Below are 23,428 nucleotides of genomic sequence, written 5' to 3'. Positions count from 1 at the left end.
TGCAACCTTCCCATCGGCTGCTATTGAATTTTGGATCGTCGGAATTTTGGTCCCGGAATTACGGGTTTCAGAGTGCGGCCACACAGAAATTTCTCATATAAACTATAGGAAAAATTAAAAATAGAATTTTTATTTTTGATGCTAAATGTGTTCAAGGTGCATGAAACGTCGAAATTTGATGCAAACTCTAAAAAAAATTTGACGACGATTCACTTTTTTGGATATTGGCACATTTTTGCCTTTCTCATATAGAAAGGTTATGCAATCACTCTGAAAAACGTCAACCTAATCCCGGCCCGGAGGGCCGAGTGTCATATCCCATTCGACTCAGTTCGTCGAGATCGGAAAAAGTCTGTATGTGTGTGTATGTATGTATGTGTGTGTATGTGTGTGTGTATGTATGTGCGTATGTGTCAAATAATGTCACTCATTTTTCTCAGAGATGGCTGGACCGATTTGCCCAAACTTAGTCTCAAATGAAAGGTGCAACCTTCCCATTGGCTGCTATTAAATTTTGGATCGATCGGAATTCTGGTTCCGGAATTACGGGTTTCAGAGTGCGGCCACACAGAAATTTCTCATATAAACTATAGGAAAAATTAAAAATAGAATTTTTATTTTTGATGCTAAATGTGTTCAAGGTGCATGAAACGTCGAGATTTGATGCAAACTCTAAAAAAAATTTGACGACGATTCACTTTTTTGGATATTGGCACATTTTTGCCTTTCTCATATAGAAAGGTTATGCAATCACTCTGAAAAACGTCAACCTAATCCCGGCCCGGAGGGCCGAGTGTCATATCACATTCGACTCAGTTCGTCGAGATCGGAAAAAGTCTGTATGTGTGTGTGTATGTATGTATGTGTGTGTATGTGTGTGTATGTATGTATGTGCGTATGTGTCAAATAATGTCACTCATTTTTCTCACAGATGGCTGGACTGATTTGCCCAAACTTAGTCTCAAATGAAAGGTGCAACCTTCCCATCGGCTGCTATTGAATTTTGGATCGATCGGAATTCTGGTCCCGAAATTACGGGTTTCAGAGTGCGGCCACACAGAAATTTCTCATATAAACTATAGGAAAAATTAAAAATAGAATTTTTATTTTTGATGCTAAATGTGTTCAAGGTGCATGAAACGTCGAGATTTGATGCAAACTCTAAAAAAAATTTGACGACGATTCACTTTTTTGGATATTGGCACATTTTTGCCTTTCTCATATAGAAAGGTTATGCAATCACTCTGAAAAACGTCAACCTAATCCCAACCTAAATTTTTTTTTCGACTCGCATAAGGTTTTTGGATTTTAACAGGGGCGTAGTTGATGGTTTACGGAGAGGGGTTACACCCCCCCCCCCTCTACTGTTCACTCCCCTCCTTTAAATATCTCCTCAAATCAGCCCTCAGACCACCACCCCATCCAGCCCTCATACCCCTCCCTTTCAACACCATCATCTTTAAACCACCACTATATCACAAAGCATACCAATTTAAGCACCCCCGAATGACAAAATGAGTTAGCAAGCAGATAACATTGATCTAATGCTGATTAGGCTAATGGAGTATGATATTTTTTTGTTTCAAGTGTTTCACCGTCGACACGTAGTTCATCAAGTTCGTGGCTGGCATGCCATTGTGTATAAGTGCAAAGTGTACTAAGAATGTAATGGACATTTCCACAAGTATGTTGAACATAAAAAGCCTCCGTGCCATAGTTTAGAGAAATGAGAAAGGCATGTTTGCACCGCTAGGTGGATTAAAACAGGTTTTTTTATTTTTTTTTTTCGGTAAGCTCATGCAAAAACAACTTTTGTAAATAAAATTTTTTCCATGCATCAAATACTTTTCGAGTTATCAGTGATTCAAATGTCTTCGTTTTTATAAACTTCAAATGTTAAAAATCTGATAACTTGAAAAAAGTATCATATTCAGCCAAAACAAAAAATACGTGCCAATTATTTTTAGCTAAAGAATGCAAGAAAAAAAAATTGGAACGAATTCAAATTTTGGTTGTAATTCTGACGGGGGATGATCCATATAACCATGGTTGTGAGAAGTTGTAATTATGAGATGGATCGAATATATTTATTCTCCCTTGTATAAAATGTGTTGAAGGGAATAAGTGCGTTTAACCGAATATTTGAGCCAATATTTTCCAGTGGCATTTATAAAAAATTATTAACACCAGGTCGAAATTTCTCCCTGATTTGAATACAAATTCCCTGAAAATTCCAGGTTTTTCCAGGTCAACTAAAATTCCCTGAAATTCCCTGATTTTCCAGGTTTTTTCCAGGAATCGCCACCCTTTCACTTTTATTTATTGCTTTAATCACGGTTTTACCATCATAATGATTTTTGTTTTGAGGATGGCAAAAAAATGAAACACGTTGTATCTCCTTTCTACAAAGAACAAAGAATCAAATTCAGCTCTCAAAATTAATGTTTCAGAATAGCGGTTCCATGAATATGTATGATAGTCAGAAAGTCTTGCTATTTTCTGAGAAATCGAGATGGTCCGAATCACCCCAACTGTCTTAATAGTCCCGGGTTCCCCTATTATATATTCGTTTTGAATCATTTATTCAATTAAATTAATTTAATTTTTAAGTAGAAAAAATCGTTCTCATTTATGCTGATTTTTACTGTTTTATTGTTTATTTTCAATAGTTTTTTAAAATAATGGTTCGCAAGTATAATTTGCGCACAGTATCTGCTGTAATAGTAACGTTGCGTGTTACAATTGTATTACAGATCAGAAATATTTTTTTTCCATTTCAATTTCCACCCCAATGGCATTTTCCAAAAACGGATTTTTAAACTTTCACTTTTCCAAATAATTGCACTCTTTCAAAAATTTCGGAATTCTATTTCATAGCGTTTCTAGACCATTCTTTCAACTTTTAGAATAATTGGATTTTTTTCAAATCGGTTGCAAATTCCCAAAGTTATAGTAATTTTTGGGAAAAAAATCAAAACCACGATTTTTTCAATTTTTTTTTGTTCAAATCAATTTATGTATCACTGATTCAATAAATTCCGTATTATCTCTTAAGGCCATCGTAACTCGCGCCGCAAAACAGTAGGAAAAAGTTAGTTTTTCGAGAAAATAGACGATAAAATTAACTAAAATCCCAAAACAAAAAACATACGTCCCTGCAGAATTTATTCAGCTATCATCTGGTTAAAATTTTCCGTGAAAATTTCCCCGATTTTCCGAATGCATTACCTTAGACCGGAAAAACTTTTGCCTTTTTTGCATTTCCACGCTAATATCTTCGAAAATAAAGCGATGACATACTCTTTTTAGTATTTCAGTGTGTTTCTATTTCTCTAAAGCACACATTGGAACTTTAGTTTGATGGAATTTTCCGACTTTTCCATGAAAATTTTACGATTTTCCTAATTTTATTCATAACCTATCTATGCATTGTGCATACGCTCTAATTGATTCAAAAAATATACTGGAGCATTCTACGTAATATTTACATCTAATGTATATTCAGTTTTCACGAAAAGTCTAAGATTTTCATTGGGAAATTCCATATTTTCCATCGATTGCATATCAAATCGTAAACTCCGCGGATGCTTGTTTGTATGCGTATACATGAACCGGCAGTAGATGGAAAACACAAATAATAAACGTTAGTAGGCGTTTGCGTTAGTTTCACAAGTTGCAGCATTTCAGGGATTACATCTTGACTACGATGTTGCGAACAATGAATAACAAATATTTGTTTTCCACTCAAATATCGGTACTTAGTTGATTGTAACATAATTTTTAAACTTAATTACTGAATTGAATTGTGCTTTTCATAAATAACATCAGTTTTTTTCTGAGCTAGAATATGGTTTTGACATTGGTGTACAATTGATGAAATTTTTGAAGACAACGTCCTAAACATGAACAAAACTAATTGAAAGAGATCAAATGTGACGTTGTAAAACATTATACTAACATGATAGCATATATCGACTGGCTAAAAATCCCCTTTAGGAATCCGGAAGAAAATCGTGTGAGTCAGTGAGCTAATTTCATATGCAAGTGATCTACCCTAATTTTCCAAATCTATCATATAAATCACACATTATGAGAAATTCCAAAGAGTTGTGAGTTGGTGTGATATTGCGGACATTGATAAAAAAACATGTTCATAATTTATTTCACTTTTTGGAAATCAACCAGAATAGGTTGGCAAAGCTGTATTATTGTACAATATGATGCCACACTATGCCACCATTTTCTTCTGATACAGAACTCCTATCCCTCACCTTCCCGCGATGTCAGTTCCTACATTTTGACAGCGGTTGGGGTTGGAGCCTGACTCAGATTTGTTTCGGATGGAAGCGGCATTAGTGACCACGGTGGGATTTGTGGTCGTATGCTGACAGGGAAGGGGAGCAAACGACGCGCGCGGTCTACCCAAGCTAAACTAAGCTAAGCTTTTTGGAAATCAACCACAATAGTTTCTAATGTACACTCGCTAGCCAATAAATAATATAAAACGATTTTCAGTAAGCATTGCCGTCCTGAGCATAACCAATCAATAGATATTATAAATATTTAGAGGAACTATGCACGGCGAAGACTGACTATTCATATAACCATTAGATCTTCAATGTCCCAACAATGCTATGTGGCGGTGACACTATACCGATGACCCATAGTGAATTATACTGCCAACGATCGCACCTTTGTCCCATTTTATATGGAATTCTTATCTTTATGGGAGTGATTTGCGATCATGGTTAGTATATGTGTATATAAAAGCTATTCTGCTCTACCTAAGTATCAGTGAATTGTAAGTTATGCTACGTAGATTCGCCAACATTGTTTGAAAAAAGCCACACGATTTTTTTACTGATAGCTTATAAGTACAATACTTCGTATAAAAGGTACTATTTGATATAGCAATTAGATATGTATATGTATTTCAACCTGTGAACATACACTTCGGTGCGCTATGCCCCACTACCGTGCAACAGATCATAGACATCGTGAAAGAATCAATCAGACGTAAAAGCATAAGATTTCCATAGTGAAAAACAACAATCCGAGAAAAAACGCTGTTCAAGATTTACATTTTCTTTGAGCCAAATGGATGGGACAACCATGGTTTGGTATTTTTTCGATATTTTCTAAACAAACCTGGTAATCTTATTTGTTCATTGTGATTCAGTGGTGATACAGAATACAATCCAACATATATCTCATTTTCAACAAAAATTCATATGGGACTCTTATGCTTTTATGGGCAGTAAAGCTCAACGCAAAGACACTATGATATAGGCACCGGTGCCGGTTACAGATGGATTTAAAATAGATCATTTACCTACATTCTCTAAATATGATTTTGTAGTATCAAAGGCTGTGATTTTTCATTAGGATTTTAAACCGGTTCTACACTGTATCCAACCCATTTTCAGAATTTTGTTCTGATTCTTATATCGGGGCAGTAGATTGCATTGGTTTTGCACTTTCTAGCAAAAGTGGGAATGAAACGCGTCTAGTGGCTGCTCTACTGCTAGAAAATGCAACACCAGTGCAATCCACCGCCCCGGGCTTTTTCAATGAAAAACCCCGTTAGTAACATTTTCTTCTGACATAGAATCATATCTGCATTAAATTCGAGCATTTCGGAATATGGTTTACCGGACCAGCAGTAACTTATCTTCTGTTCCACCCAGTCTAGGTTATCTATAGATTGCCCTTACCACAAGTCTATGGATACCAAGCAGAATATCTAGTTATAAGAAATGGTTCAGAATGACCGCCAGTGTCTGATTGATTTGAATTATGTGATGACATCTTCCAAGCAAAAGTTTATGAAGTCTAGGATGTCTTCGAATGATTTATTGTAGTTGTGTATCACAAATAATAGTTAGTACATTATTAATTGCGGTGCACAACTGGATATTGTTTTGCCTTTCTTATATAGAAAGGTTATGCAATCGGTCGGAATTTCGACTTTCTAACCGCGGCCCGCAGAGCCGAATCTCTTATACCATTCGACTCAGTTGTTCGAGATCGGTAAAAGTGTGTTTTTTTACTTGGTGGTAAAGCTTTTATGCCACCCAGCAAACGTTCGACCATACTACCGATTTCGTCCATCGTGTGTTAGAGCGAGGGACTTTGAACAGAGAAGATAATTCTGAACACTACTCCTCTAAACTCCTCCAAGGAGTCCGACATTTGCCTGATCCCCCGGATTCCTAATTGCTAATGCACTTCACATGATTCCAGGTCTAGCTGTTCGCGCTGGATTTCGCTGGTCTCATAACCGCCATAACAGTCCTGCACGGCATGATATTCTACATGCCCTCCTCCCTACGTTGACCAGTTGGATGCCGTGGTCGATCGAGCGATTCCGGTTGAAGGGTGGCTTCCGGTACACTGGTGCCCCGACGACCCTATACTGGTGGTTTGTTGTGTTCGGTGCTACTCGGCGTAGTCCCCGACGGTGGAACTAGCCTGCCTCGGTGGAGAGTTCCTCGACGAAAGAATGTCTCCCGCAACCGTTGACGGACGCGTTATTCTTCTTTCAATGCAGTCCGGCAGAATGCCGAGGTCAGTCCAGCGATTCCGGGTGGAGGATTGCGACCGGTTCACTGGTGCCCCGACGATTCAAGCCGGCGATTCGCTACGGACTACTCGGAATAGTCCCCGACGGTGGATCTTTCCTGCTTCGACGAAGAGTAAAAATGTGTGCGTGTATATGTGTGTGTATGTATGTATGTATGTATGTATGCATGTGTCAAACAATCTCACTGATTTTTCTCAGAGATGGCTGGATTGATTTGCAAATACTTATTCTCAAATGAAAGGTACAACCTTCCTATCTGTTGCTATTGATTTTTTTAATTGATCCGACTTCCGGTTCCAGAGTTACGGGTTGAAGAGTACGATCACACAGCAAATTCCCTTATAAACTGGTACCATCATAATGTCCAAATGATGCAATACATATTAAAATGTGTGCAACATTACTTGGATTTGCGTGTTTAGATCACTAAAGACCCATCGAAGTCGCTTTGACCGCATTGGCCACCTATGACGGTTCTTGATGCCCCCGGGGAACTTCCCAAGTCTCTAAGTTAATTTTATACCTATTTCTCAGCTAATTATTTACCGATTTTTCCAAACTTGGTCTCAAATGAAAGTTACTACGTTCCAATTGAATTTTGAATTGAAAAGTTACAACGCTGCTATTGAATTTCTAATTGAGCCGACATCCGGTTTCAGAATTACAGGGTGATGAGTACGAGCACACAGTAAATCCCGATTTCAACGTATTCGGCGATGGATGTAATTTTTTTCCAAAAGGCGAAAATTTTTCCAATATGTGACCACAACTGCTTGGATTTGTAGTTTTAGGTCACTAACAGTCATTCAAAGCCTCTTTGGCCACATTGGCAACCATCGACGGTTCCAAAAGCCGCAGCGGAAGTATTCAAAGTCAAAATAACAGTTACATCAATTTCTCAGTGATTACCGGACCGATTTGACCAAACTTAATCCCCAATGAACCCCAAAAACTGTTATTAAATTTTATTTTGATCCGAATTCCGGTTGCGGTGTTACGGGTTGTGGAATGTGGTCACAGAGAAAACTCCCATTCAAACCGATAGCGCTATGAATGCAAAAAGGATTTTTTTCACCTAAAATAGGAGCCAAACATCTTGCATTTGTAGTTCTGGGTTACTGACGGCCCATAGAAATCTTGTTGGTCACATCAAGATCCATCCGAAAATATTTAAAATCGTGACCGACCATCTTCGATTCCTACGAAACTTTACCCGTTTCACCGACATGGAAGACTGAACATTTTTCACAATTAGAAAGATTTTTTCGACTCAAGAGGAATTTTTTAAAAGGGCGTAGACATTTCTACGTGCCATAATTTCAAAAATGTTTAGTTCGATTACTGTATTTTATGCAGCAAAACTTTCTAAGAATGAGCTACAGAGAATGAACATTTCTGTACGAAAAAAATATACACTAAAAAAAATGTTGTGTCATTTTCCACAAAAACCAAAAAATTGCGCTAAAAATTTAAATTGCAAATAAAGCTAATTTTTTTTCTAATTTTTTATTATTGTCATCGAAAACTTAAAGAAAAAAGAAATATTTTAAACGTGATTGTATGATGAAAAACTTATCGCCAAATTTTTTTTTTCTAACAATAGCTTTATACATGTTTTTTAAATTTTATGCTAATTGACATATACAACTGTAATTTTATTTCAGAATATAATTCTAAATATCGTTTTAAATTATAATGCATTTAACAAAAATCTTCCGAAATGCGATAGTTTTCGAGGTATTTGGAATTTTGTTCCAACAAAAACAGCTAATTCGTGTGATTACGCCTTTTTAATAGATATTTGTGTTACCCCATCATTAAATGTCAAAAATCTAATGCTTGTCGTTTTAAAGACGTAAAAGAAACCTTTTCAGTGTATTTGGATCATGGATAAGCTTTCAAAAAAAATGTCCTAACTACAACTTTTGACATATTTCAATGATTCATACTATTTGCATTCAAAAATACAATTTTCTTTTTGAATATGATTCTAAACACCATTTTAAATCAAAATGCTCATGATAAAATTTTTCTGAAATGTAGTAGTTCTAGAAATGTTTCAAATTTTGTTTTAATTTCACAATTATTTTATTTCATTGAGACCATTTCGCGTTTGTCCATCAACAACAATAGGTTTTTTAAATGGCCCATAACATTTCCTGTAACTTCTCCTCTGAATTCAAGGCGGTATTGTAACCCATTTGAAAGCTACATGAAAAAAAGCATGATCGTATGATCGAACTATTTAGTTTAATCATCAGATCCTTTAATTGAATAGAATTTTGATTGTTTTCGTATAGCTTTCAAATGGTTTACAATATCACCTTGATGTCAAAAAGAAAGTTACAGGAAATGTTATGGGCCTTTTGAAAAACCGATTGTTGTTGATGGAAATACGCGAATAACTTCTGAAAAGGTAGTAATATAACAAAAGAATAGTGTTTTTAAAACAAAATTTAAAATATCTCGAGAACTACTACATCCACATTACAGATTTTTTTTGTTATTAGCATTTTGATTTAAAATTGCGTTAACAATCATATTCAAAAAAATGTATTTTTGACTGCAAATAGTAATAATTATGAAAATATGTCAAAAGTAGTTGTAAGAAAAACTTTTTTATTGAAAGCTTCTCCATGATCCAAATACACTGAAAAAATTTCTTTTGCCTCTTTGAAACGATAAACATTAGATTTTTTATATTTTATGATGGGGTAAGGCAAATAACTTTTTAAAAGGACATAACCAGTCGAATTAACTGTTTCTGTTGGAACAAAATTCCAAATATCTCGAAAACTATCGCATTTTGGAAGATTTTTGTTAAATGCATTTTGATTTAAAATGATACTTAGAATTATATTCTGTAAAAAAATTTGTATGTCAATTAGTATGAAATTTAAAAACATGTATAAAGTTATTGTTCTCTATCATTCATTCATATTTATTTTTTTTTCTCTTTAGGTTTTGGTTGACAGAATATAAAAAATAGCAAAAATGTTTTTTGCACTTTAAATTTAAAAATAAATTTTTGTTTTTGTGAAAAATTACACTTCTTTCAGTGCATTTTTTGTACAGAAATATTCATTCCCTGTAACTCGTTCTTAGAAAGTTTTGCTGTATAAAATACAGTAATCGAACAAAAAATTGAAATTTATGCACGTAGAAATATCTACGCCCTTTTGAAAAATTGCTTTTGTATCAAAATATTGCAATTGTCAAAGAAAATCATGGAGATTCATAAACCGAACACAACTTCAAAGTTTCGTTCGAATCAACGATGGTCACACGAAAAAAATCCGTTCATAAATTCATGAACAAAAGGTCATGATTTCATGAACTGGACGATTTACGAAAACCGTGACAAAGTTCCTGAAATTATGAATAATAAACCTCGTATTCATGAAACTATTTGTATTTTCTAAAAACAAGCTCGCCCCGAATATATACATGGCGTTACATTAGAATGTTTGGGTGGGTTACTGTTGTTGTTTATTTTTTATTGTGATTCTTGTTCATGATTTGGGAATACACAGTCGACAGTCAAACGTTGTTCATGATTTCAAGAGCTTATTCGCGATTCTTGTGCATTCTCATGATGTTTTAGTCATAAATAGAGTGATTCATGTTCACGAGTTCATGATCTTTGTCACGATTTTAAATATTTTTGTCACGAGTTGTGTAATTTGTGCTCATGATTTCAGGATCTTAGTAGCGATTTTTGTGACTTCTGTTCATGTTATCGTGATATTTTAGTCATGAATAGAGCAATTCATGTTCATGATTTCAGAATCTTGGTCACGATTTTAGATATTTTTGTCACTAGTTGTGTGATTTGTGTTCATGATTTTAGCATCTTAGTCACGATTTTTGTAATTTCTGTTCATGTTATCACGATAATTTATTTTAGAGCTTACTTTCAAAGAGTTATGTAACTAATGTTCATGATATCAGCAGTTTTATCATTGTATTCGTAAATTCTCTTCGCCTTATCATGATCTATTATTTTTTGGTTACTACTGGTTTTTTTACTCGGAATAATGTGACAATATGAACTGGATCATTAAAATAAGACTCATTCGTGATATCTGGTTTTGTGAATTATATCACGCACACTATTTGAGGTTCTCAGTGCAGTTTTCATTTTCTGTCCGGACATCACAATGAACCTTATCAAATGAATAACGATGTTCTAGGTTTTAATATTTTTTATATCTACTGCTCGTACCTATTACTGGTCGCTAGCAACTGGGTATTTATTAAAAAGTGTATGGAACAAAAATGATTGCACGAATAATACTCCAACTTTTGTGATAGAGTTCACGTAAAAATTTCATTACCATGTTGCATGAAATTGTAAATGTTTAGGGATATTTTCTAAATATCGCAAGCACGCAAATAAATACTAGATAGTTCGTAAATCATGTACTAATAATCATGAACCAGTTCACGAACACATGAATATTTTATGATTTCGTGAACTTTTTCACGAAAACGAATGATAAGTTGTGACTATTATACTAGGTATCATGAACCGGTTTACGAAAACATGAATAATATTTCATGATGTCGTGAACTATTACGAGCACGGATATTGAATCGTAACTAATATATTAGGAATCATGAACAAGTTCACGAATGCATGAAAAATATTTGATGATTTTGTGAACCATTTCACGAGCACAGATATTGTATTGGAACTAATATACTAGGAATCATGAATTAGTTCACGAGAATTGAATGGGTTCATGAATAAAATTTCGAATTTCGTGAAATAGTTCACGAAAAAATAGCCAGAATATTTCGATGTTGTGAACTATTGTTCCTATAACTATGAAAAAATCATGAGTCAACCTTTGGTTTTATGAATAATGTTCATAAAGTTGTGAACTAGTTCTTGGCGGAAACCGTGACCGAAGTTCACAAAACAAAATCAAATATTTCCACAAATGAAAGCGTTATGCGGGCGTTACTGAAGGGAAATTGAACATGATTATAAAAGCCATGATTTTGAGTCAAGGTCCTGTTTTCGTAACGTAAAGAATTCAATTCACGACTTTGGCAACAATTTTTTTCCGTGTATATTTTGTGGTCGGCCGGTTTCTCGTGGAATCCTTCAATACAATCAGGCCACTTGGATAAGCACCCCACCAAGATCCAGTTATTGTTCGAAGTAAATTTATCCTTTGTTTGCACTTCGTTTAGCCTACCCATTTGCCTTGTGAATCGAACTAAATTTTGAGATATTTGAAGGCAAGGACTTAGGCTACCGTTCTATCAGCCAGCTGAAGCTGAAGCTGAGCTGAATTACGCTTCATTGAAAAAATTACCAGCACTGTTTTCCCCGTAGATAAATCGATTCCCCTTCTTTAAAGCCCTTTTTGAAAAATTATTCAAGCTGTCTTGCAGTGGTTGTTGTAATTTTAGAGTACATGGGTTGGCAATACAATCAATTACATTATCAATGTCATTAATATGTGTGTGATTTTCTGGCAGTAAATTGTATAATTAATTATTTAATTTTGGTGAAAGACCACATTCATGTAGATTCAACGAGATTGTAAATCAATGTAAACTGAGTTGAACTTTCCTTTGCCTAAGCACACGGACGCCATTTGATCTTTTTTGCCAGACAATTATTCGTTTCCTTGACCCTCCGAAAACCAAGCTGGGTATCTGATAGCAAACCATTCGCGTCAATTCAATTTTCGAGACGTTGCACGTTTCTGATGCAGGATAGCATTTCAATCGGTCGATACGAGTTATGATCGGAGTGTGGTTTTGCCGGATTTGGAATGGCGATAATTCTCACTTATCTCTTGTCACGCGGGACAATGTTCTGCTCAAGAAACTTATTGAATAAATCCAGCAAGCGTCTTTGAGCTTGAGCTTGAGTTTGTGCGACCACCCCTGGCTGCTACTACGTTATCGATCGGGACTAGCTGAAGTTGCACAGGGAATCAGTAGATAATTATGCTTGGGATTAGCGAAACATCTTTCAATGTGCAACTGCTGGTAATCCTAAAGTGTTTCTGATCAATACCGACGCCAGCCAGGCCCGAACGTAGATCGCAGAAGGAAAGGGAAGGAATGGTTAGTCCGATACTTGCTTTTGCTAGAGGCCGTATATACTACTGCGCACTCCACAAGTATCACGGGAGGAGGATATGTTTTTTAGTAGAGTATAGAAGTTGGATATACTTCTTCTTTACCGACGCCAGAGAGGTGATTCCACTACTTGGACTAGATATCTATCCACCAATTTCATGGACCGAGGACCAACGGTTTTACTTCCCTTCCGAAGGAAGACGTGACCACAGATTTTTTCACCTCAGAAAAATCTCAACGACCTCGGCTGGAATTGAACCCAGGCCAACTGGAATGAGTGGCGGTCACGCTTACCACTCAACCACCGGCGCCGTCTTAAATCCAGCAAGCGTCTTTGTCAAAATCAAAAAGACTCTTCCCCAAGTTGAATTTAATTCAGTTGTATGAGAGGAGCGCAATTGAAAATTCCTTCATTATCAAGAGCTAATCAATAGATTCATTACTTGTGGGAGCATCACAAATGTTATTCTACGCAGGAGAAGAATCTAGACAAACTTTCATGGCAAAATTAAATATACATCGCTTCCTAAAAACTTCGTTTTCACTAGTCTCGTTTCGATCTCTCTTTCTTCTGGTTGTGATCCAAAGAGTACTCAGTGATGTTTCTCTAGACAAATCATCAACGAAGCGGCTCTAATAACTAAACTTCTTGGCTCGACGTAGACTGACATATCTTTTTTGCAATATCGCATATTTTTCAAAATTCATGCGTCTACCCCTTGTTTCAAAAATTCTTTGTAAGCAATATGTCTAACTTCATACGCATCAGAGCACTCCTTGTTCCACCAAGAATTAGGAGCAAGGAGCATTTATTCTCAGGTAATACGATTATCAAAAAACGTCGATCAGCAATATTGGTTTTAAAAACAATTTTTCTTGGATTCCAGTTAGCATGCAAAGTTGTTCGCTGTCACTTTTCCCGTAGCCTGTTGCACGTTTACCTCACCTTCTCACCTAGTTACTACCAAAGACGAATCACCTTAGAACTCTAAGAACTTTGGTTAGGAGGTCGTTTATTTATTGTCATGCCAGGATTCCCCGACAAAGGAATTTCTCTCGGTACCGGTGTTTGTTTCGTAAGCCAATTAGCTCCTATTTTTGTCACGTTTTAGTCGAACAGTCCTCGGCGGCGAATCTACCCCACTGTGAATTCCTCGGCGGTAGATTTCTCCCGATGCTGATGGTCGTTTATGTGAGCGATTTACCTCCCCACTTTGTCCCGATCTACTCGATCTATTCCCTAGTGGTGGATCTAGCCTACTCAACAGGCCAGTAGGTGCTAAGGTCCATCCAGCGATTCTGGGTGCAACGTAGCTTGCGGCGCCCGAATGACCCACTGCTAGTTATTGACCGCGGTCTACTCGGTCCAATCCCCGACGGTGGATCTAGCCTACTCACGAGCTACCCGGTAGGGTGTCGAGGTCGGTCTAGCGATTCCGGTAAAGCCTAACGTCCGGTTCGCTGGCGCCACGACGACCCCAACCCGGTGCTACGGCGCGTACTACTCAACTGGTGTCCGGCGATGTACCTAGTTTACACCGCCGAAAAGTTCCCCGGATGCGGAATTTCTCCCGAAACCCTATTTCAGGTTTCACAGTGGCGTTCTAGCCAATGGAGCTAGTTTGTTTGTCCCTCGTATACTCGTATACTCGTAACCACTCTATTGTTATCGTTTTATATATGCTCTTCATGGTACATCTCTTGGACGATATTATCGACTGTCACGCTAGGCATATCCTTTCGGACTTCTTCGCGCCTAGGGCATTCGAAGACCGCGTGTTCCGGTGTCTCTTGCATGTTCACACACTCCAAGCAAATGGGTGACGAAGCGTGTCCAAATCGATGCAGGTACTTCCGGAAGCATCCGTGCCCGGACAAAAACTGCATCTAATGGAAGTGTACCCAAGCAGACACATTTGGGATGAGTCGGTGGGTCCTCCTTCCTTTCTCTGCGTTGTTCCCCTCTTGCTGCCACTTATCCAACGAGTCCGCTCGGACCAGTCTCCTTGCATTACATGCATTTCTCCGCTAGTAGCATTCCACGTCCTCAAGCAGATGGGAATCATCCTGGCAATTACGCATACCGCCTCCGACGACATCGTTCTGTACGCACTCGCGACACGAACAGCTATTTGGCGAAACGTGCTTATTAACTTCATCCGGTTCCTCTTTGAGTTCAGCGCAGCAGCCCAGGCCGGAACGCCATAATAAGACACCCGCCAGGAGACGTCTCGTGTTGCCTCTTGCTCCTCCGTGATTCGACATGATCCTTGCTTTAGTTGTCCTCGTAGCCTTCTCACATACATAGTTGAAATAGCTGTTATAATTTAATCAATCATCGACCATCACACCCAGGACCTTCAGCGCACGATGGGATGGATTGTCTCCCGACGCTGAACTCGACACGCTGGATTTTTTACGGTTGCTGACCAGCACTACCTCGGTTTTGTGGTGAGCTAGCCGCAACTTGACGTCAACCATCCAGGTTTCCACGATGCCTATTGTGTCTGTCGTCAACATCTCCACCTCCTCAAGGGTCTCACCGGTTATCGCTAGGGCAACAACATCTGCCAATGTGACGATCTCAACTCCCCTGTGCAGTTGCAGTGTTAACACTCCATTGTACATTATATTCCGTTGGGCTAAGTGACCCTAATCGACCTCTTCCCCATTTTCGTTTCGTAGACCAGTACTCGGTTCTGAAATTAACTTTTCAGAACCTTGCACAGATAGTCCGGAACCCGCATTCTGTGCAGCGCTATGGCAATCGCCCCCTGCCCCAGCTGGCACTATTGAACGCGTTCTTCACACTGATCCTGACCACAGCTTAGTAGCGATTACCTTTTCTCTTCTGCTTCGATGATTTCTGTGCGCTCGCGATGACTGTGCGCATGGCTTTTATCGTCTATAATGTCTGTTGAGGATGACCCTTTCCAGGAGTTTATTAAGAGTATCGAGCAGGCATATAGGCCGATACGATGATGGATCTCGTGGTGGTTTCCCTGGTTTTGCCAGCAACACCAGTTTCTGGATCTTCCACCTATCCGGAAAGTAGTCATCGTCCAGGCATTTCTGTGGGACTATCCTGAACATGTCCGGAAATGCCAGTATCGCGGTCTTCATAGCCACGTTAGGGATACCATCGTATCCGGAAGCTTTCTTCGCTTTCAGCCCTTTTTGTCACTATAAGGAGCTCGTCGTTCGGGACTCGATAATCACCAGCATTTCCACCGTCTGCATCAACGTATGCTGTAGGCGGCCATGCGGTTAGGTCGTGCTTCGAGAAAAACTCCACGATAATTTTCAGTTTGTCAGCGCGCGTTTCTATTGGCGTCATTGAACCTTTGATACTGGCCATAACGACACAGTCAGCATTGCCCCACGGGTTGGCGTGTACTTATCTGCACAGCTCCTTGTAGCAGGTGGACTTACTTAGCACTATGCCTGGGAAAAAAGAACAAATGGCGTCCATGTTCTTAGACGTTAAACTAAAATTCAACTCAGTTTACATTGATGTTCTCTCGGTGAATCTACATCAATGTGCTGTGGGCATCAAAATTCAATAATTATTTATACAATTTACTGCCAGACAATCACATACATGTTAATGACATTGATAATTGTATTATCAACCTATGTACTCTAAAATTACAACAACCACTTCAAGACAGATTGAATAATTTCCGGCTTATATGGAAACTTATTATATGACCGGACGATTCATTCTATCTTTCCGAAACCATATATCTGAAATTTCATAGTAGTCTATAGGGGTAATATACCTTACATTTCACCAAAGTTTGTGAAAATCAGCCCAACCATCTCCGAGAAACTGATGTGAGTTTTTTAATTTTGAAAGATGGCCATCTTTCCGCGTACTTCCAAAACCGTTTTTGGCGGTCAATGTGGCCAACAAGATTTCTATGGGCCGTCAGTAACCTAGAACTACAAATGCAAGATGTTTGGCTCCTATTTTAGGGGAAAAAAATCCTTTTTGCATTCATAGCGCTATCGGTTTGAATGGGAGTTTTCTCTGTGACCACATTCCACAACCCGTAACACCGCAACCGGAATTCGGATCAAAATAAAATTTAATAACAGTTTTTGGGGTTCATTGGGGATTAAGTTTGGTCAAATCGGTCCGGTAATCACTGAGAAATTGATGTAACTGTTATTTTGACTTTGAATACTTCCGCTGCGGCTTTTGGAACCGTCGATGGTTGCCAATGTGGCCAAAGAGGCTTTGAATGACTGTTAGTGACCTAAAACTACAAATCCAAGCAGTTGTGGTCACATATTGGAAAAATTTTCGCCTTTTGGAAAAAAATTACATCCATCCCCTAATACGTTGAAATCGGGATTTACTGTGTGCTCGTACTCATCACCCTGTAATTCTGAAACCGGATGTCGGCTCAATTAGAAATTCAATAGCAGCGTTGTAACTTTTCAATTCAAAATTCAATTGGAACGTAGTAACTTTCATTTGAGACCAAGTTTGGAAAAATCGGTAAATGGTTTAGCTGAGAAATAGGTATGACATTAACTTAGAGACTTGGGAAGTTCCCCGGGGGCATCAAGAACCGTCATAGGTGGCCAATGCGGTCAAAGCGACTTCGATGGGTCTTTAGTGATCTAAACACGCAAATCCAAGTAATGTTGCACACATTTTAATATGTATTGCATCATTTGGACATTATGATGGTACCAGTTTATAAGGGAATTTGCTGTGTGATCGTACTCTTCAACCCGTAACTCTGGAACCGGAAGTCGGATCAATTAAAAAAATCAATAGCAACAGATAGGAAGGTTGTACCTTTCATTTGAGAATAAGTATTTGCAAATCAATCCAGCCATCTCTGAGAAAAATCAGTGAGATTGTTTGACACATGCATACATACATACATACATACATACACACACATATACACGCACACATTTTTACTCTTCGTCGAAGCAGGAAAGATCCACCGTCGGGGACTATTCCGAGTAGTCCGTAGCGAATCGCCGGCTTGAATCGTCGGGGCACCAGTGAACCGGTCGCAATCCTCCACCCGGAATCGCTGGACTAACCTCGGCATTCTGCCGGACTGCATCGAAAGAAGAATAACGCGTCCGTCAACGGTTGCGGGAGACATTCTTTCGTCGAGGAACTCTCCGCCGAGGCAGGCTAGCTCCACCGTCGGGGACTACGCCGAGTAGCACCGAACACAACAAACCACCAGTATAGGGTCGTCGGGGCACCAGTGTACCGGAAGCCACCCTTCAACCGGAATCGCTCGATCGACCACGGCATCCAACTGGTCAACGTAGGGAGGATGGCATGTAGAATATCATGCCGTGCAGGACTGTTATGGCGGTTATGAGACCAGCGAAATCAAGCGCGAACAGCTAGACCTGGAATCATGTGAAGTGCATTAGCAATTAGGAATCCGGGGGATCAGGCAAATGTCGGACTCCTTGGAGGAGTTTAGAGGAGTAGTGTTCAGAATTATCTTCTCTGTTCAAAGTCCCTCGCTCTAACACACGATGGACGAAATCGGTAGTATGGTCGAACGTTTGCTGGGTCGGCATAAAAGCTTTACCACCAAGTAAAAAAACACACTTTTACCGATCTCGAACAACTGAGTCGAATGGTATAAGAGATTCGGCTCTGCGGGCCGCGGTTAGAAAGTCGAAATTCCGACCGATTGCATAACCTTTCTATATAAGAAAGGCAAAACAATATCCAGTTGTGCACCGCAATTAATAATGTACTAACTATTATTTGTGATACACAACTACAATAAATCATTCGAAGACATCCTAGACTTCATAAACTTTTGCTTGGAAGATGTCATCACATAATTCAAATCAATCAGACACTGGCGGTCATTCTGAACCATTTCTTATAACTAGATATTCTGCTTGGTATCCATAGACTTGTGGTAAGGGCAATCTATAGATAACCTAGACTGGGTGGAACAGAAGATAAGTTACTGCTGGTCCGGTAAACCATATTCCGAAATGCTCGAATTTAATGCAGATATGATTCTATGTCAGAAGAAAATGTTACTAACGGGGTTTTTCATTGAAAAAACCCGGGGCGGTGGATTGCACTGGTGTTGCATTTTCTAGCAGTAGAGCAAGCCACTAGACGCGTTTCATTCCCACTTTTGCTAGAAAGTGCAAAACCAGTGCAATCTACTGCCCCGATATAAGAATCAGAACAAAATTCTGAAAATGGGTTGGATACAGTGTAGAACCGGTTTAAAATCCTAATGAAAAATCACAGCCTTTGATACTACAAAATCATATTTAGAGAATGTAGGTAAATGATCTATTTTAAATCCATCTGTAACCGGCACCGGTGCCTATATCATAGTGTCTTTGCGTTGAGCTTTACTGCCCATAAAAGCATAAGAGTCCCATATGAATTTTTGTTGAAAATGAGATATATGTTGGATTGTATTCTGTATCACCACTGAATCACAATGAACAAATAAGATTACCAGGTTTGTTTAGAAAATATCGAAAAAATACCAAACCATGGTTGTCCCATCCATTTGGCTCAAAGAAAATGTAAATCTTGAACAGCGTTTTTTCTCGGATTGTTGTTTTTCACTATGGAAATCTTATGCTTTTACGTCTGATTGATTCTTTCACGATGTCTATGATCTGTTGCACGGTAGTGGGGCATAGCGCACCGAAGTGTATGTTCACAGGTTGAAATACATATACATATCTAATTGCTATATCAAATAGTACCTTTTATACGAAGTATTGTACTTATAAGCTATCAGTAAAAAAATCGTGTGGCTTTTTTCAAACAATGTTGGCGAATCTACGTAGCATAACTTACAAATCACTGATACTTAGGTAGAGCAGAATAGCTTTTATATACACATATACTAACCATGATCGCAAATCACTCCCATAAAGATAAGAATTCCATAGAAAATGGGACAAATGTGCGATCGTTTGCAGTATAATTCACTATGGGTCATCGGTATAGTGTCACCGCCACATAGCATTGTTGGGACATTGAAGATCTAATGGTTATATGAATAGTCAGTCTTCGCCGTGCATAGTTCCTCTAAATATTTATAATATCTATTGATTGGTTATGCTCAGGACGGCAATGCTTACTGAAAATCGTTTTATATTATTTATTGGCTAGCGAGTGTATATTAGAAACTATTGTGGTTGATTTCCAAAAAGCTTAGCTTAGTTTAGCTTGGGTAGACCGCGCGCGTCGTTTGCTCCCCTTCCCTGTCAGCATACGACCACAAATCCCACCGTGGTCACTAATGCCGCTTCCATCCGAAACAAATCTGAGTCAGGCTCCAACCCCAACCGCTGTCAAAATGTAGGAACTGACATCGCGGGAAGGTGAGGGATAGGAGTTCTGTATCAGAAGAAAATGGTGGCATAGTGTGGCATCATATTGTACAATAATACAGCTTTGCCAACCTATTCTGGTTGATTTCCAAAGAGTGAAATAAATTATGAACATGTTTTTTTTATCAATGTCCGCAATATCACACCAACTCACAACTCTTTGACGATGCTGGAATTTCTCATAATGTGTGATTTATATGATAGATTTGGAAAATTAGGGTAGATCACTTGCATATGAAATTAGCTCACTGACTCACACGATTTTCTTCCGGATTCCTAAAGGGGATTTTTAGCCAGTCGATATATGCTATCATGTTAGTATAATGTTTTACAACGTCACATTTGATCTCTTTCAATTAGTTTTGTTCATGTTTAGGACGTTGTGATGTGATGTGATGTGAAGCCACCATCAGTTCAAGGTTTTTCCAGTGAATGCGGGTAGACTTACGGTAGCTCCGAAATAGTTTATCATGAAACCTTCATATTATTGCTGTTACTGAAGGTAAGACAAAAGGTTTTGCAAGTCCGTAACCAGAGACACTTGCGCGCATCCCGGGGAGAAAAAAAATTCCTTCCAGCAATAACTTCCAGTCAAAGGATAAAAGATTTCGCTATATCTGCTTAACCCACCTGATGGTTTGTTTTGAGAAGGGTGCGTCAAACTCATATAAGACCTTGTGAAGGAAACAAGTTTCCTTCGAATGACTCGGGCTGGCTATCCACGTTCCTTCGTCCAGTCCTAAATTCGTATGATACCCAGGTGCTCCCATCCCCTCCCAGTTTTCAATTGTTTTACATATAGTGTATTTAGTGCATTCCATTTAGCATATGTAATATAATATGGTATATTGAACAATCTTATATAAAATATTATATTGTGTATAATGGTCTGCAACCTAAAAGGAATTATTTTAACTAAAAATGTAATGTAACCGATGAAATTCCATGTGCCTGCAGTTGATATAAACAATAGTACGAAAATCACGTTGATAAGAAATATAGTAAGGTGTATAATTGGGCCAATTTTGGGGTCCTATGTTATAAATGTCTGCTGGGCATGATAAATAAATGTGAATAATATATTAAGTTCAATATAAATACTAGAATTGATGAATAGACGCACATACTGAGATAAATATCGAGTAAAAAGATTGTACAAAATGCGATAAATGAATTGTAATATGATAGGATACCATGATTTTATGGAAGAATTATATGACACTGTAAATTTATCTTTTGCTATAGTAATATTTAAAAAAAATATTTGATAATACTATGATACTATAATATGATGGATACAATAGTACTATAATATGACAGTCTTATACAATGATACAAGGATAATATGATAGTATTGTAGTACAATATATGATAAAAGATATGATACTATTATATGCTAATGCGATATAGTAGTACGATACGATAGTAAAATTAAATACATTATTTGACATTATATAATATATTATGATTGTGACATGATATGATAGGAAAATAATTGGGTAATATGGTACGGTCGTGATTCTCTGGTCAGTGAGTTCTATTAACAAATTCCTATAGAATAAATAATTAGCACACATTAAACTTGGGTAATACATATTTTTCAACATTTTTCAGCATTTATTCTCAAATGCGCCAATTCAATTCGTCGCCTCAAAATGATTGAATGGCTCGTTTCCAATGAAACGTACCATAGCTGAGCCGCATACCGATTGCCTGGTCACACTGTTTAGGTAAACACTGTTGCACAGCATTTTCGGGACCTCACGAGCGAAAACCCACACACATGCGCAAGCCTATTCATACTTATGGGAAGACTGATTTATTATATATAAAACGTACGATGATGCTATATGGAATGAAGTTGATGATAAGTTCTCGCGTACTTCTTGACATGGACCCATGTGCAAAAGAGAGCCTTCTCTTTCCATTATCACCGCTTCACCATTAATCCTCCCAACAATGCTCCAGTCCTGTACATATCGGAAGAGTATGATTTCGACTAGCATATCATGCAAAGAGTCAAGTTGCAAACGCAAATGCTACAGTGTTATTAGTAGAAGAGAAAGCAAACAAAGAGAGGCCCTCACGCGCACATAGGAAACTTTCAACAAGTTTGCTTGAGTTAACATATTAACCCTGTGTTCCATCACCATTTTTCACCTTCAATGATACAATCTCTCCTTGCTGTACTATGGTATATATAGTTAATAATAGGTAGTATATATTATAGAATATGTTATTGATGCGTGACTACTCTTTCTGAAATAGTTTTTTCGTTTATATACATAGTAATGAGCCGCGGAGGGCTGAATAAATCAGGGATAGAATAGAGGAAAACTATCTCCTCTATAACACCAACACTATACACACGAAGAAAAACATCAACTCAAATAAAACCCTGCAATTAAAAGCTATACCAACCACGATTCATACCATACGTCAAGCATCCGTCATCGCACAGCACGTCAACGTAGCATCAGATTTAGTTACATGCAGTGATGTCGAGGTAGTCACACATTTTTGCAATATTCACACACAACATTAACGGCACGGAAAGTTTCAACGTACGACGCGTGAACGGGTGCGTTAAACTCATTTTACTTCTCGTGACGTCTGAATCGGGCTTGACCCATCACACATACATAGAGCTTGTTTCCTATATGTATATGCTAAGATGTTAAAAATGACGCTGGTTCGAAATCTAAACTGGGATATGCATATATTCTCATCAGGGGACAAAAATGCCACAATGAACAATTTAAATGTTGTGAATCATTTGACTTATCTTGTAAATAGTACATCCGTCGTTGTACTATACTCTGGTTCTGGTAATTTGCCCAATCCTTTGGCACACCACAGGTTCATTTGTGCCATTTTCTTCTTGATTCTCGGGGGGCACCTTTGATTTCCTGCGTTCGTCACCAATACATATACTACCTCTTGCCATTTATTCGTAATATTACACATACGACAACACTATCATATATCGAATTCCACAGACACTACAACTTGTTCCAACGTGCGCCAGGATGGCGTAACACCGCTATTTTCTCGAAGTGGAAACAAACACATCTAGCAGAGCAATTTAGAAACAACCTCTCCCGACGGCTCTTCTAAGCGAACTGAGTTTTGTTCATGTTTAGGACGTTGTCTTCAAAAATTTCATCAATTGTACACCAATGTCAAAACCATATTCTAGCTCAGAAAAAAAACTGATGTTATTTATGAAAAGCACAATTCAATTCAGTAATTATGTTGAAATTAATGTTACAATCAACTAAGTACCGATATTTGAATGGAAAACAAATATTTGTTATTCATTGTTCGCAACATCGTAGTCAAGATGTAATCCCTGAAATGCTG

At 38.1% G+C, this 23,428-nt stretch overlaps 1 protein-coding gene across 3 annotated transcripts in view; it reads left to right on the top strand.

The window, feature by feature from the left end:
- Positions 1 to 23,428, top strand: part of LOC131689799 (vacuole membrane protein 1-like) — a 282,024-nt gene that overhangs the window by 205,549 nt on the left and 53,047 nt on the right. The gene's annotated exons all lie outside the window — the stretch shown is intronic.

This window comes from Topomyia yanbarensis, chromosome 3 (genome assembly GCF_030247195.1).
Source record: "Topomyia yanbarensis strain Yona2022 chromosome 3, ASM3024719v1, whole genome shotgun sequence".
NCBI lineage: Eukaryota > Metazoa > Arthropoda > Insecta > Diptera > Culicidae > Topomyia > Topomyia yanbarensis.
The sequence above is the reverse complement of the archived record's forward strand: the minus strand, read 5'-3'. Positions and strand labels throughout refer to the sequence as shown.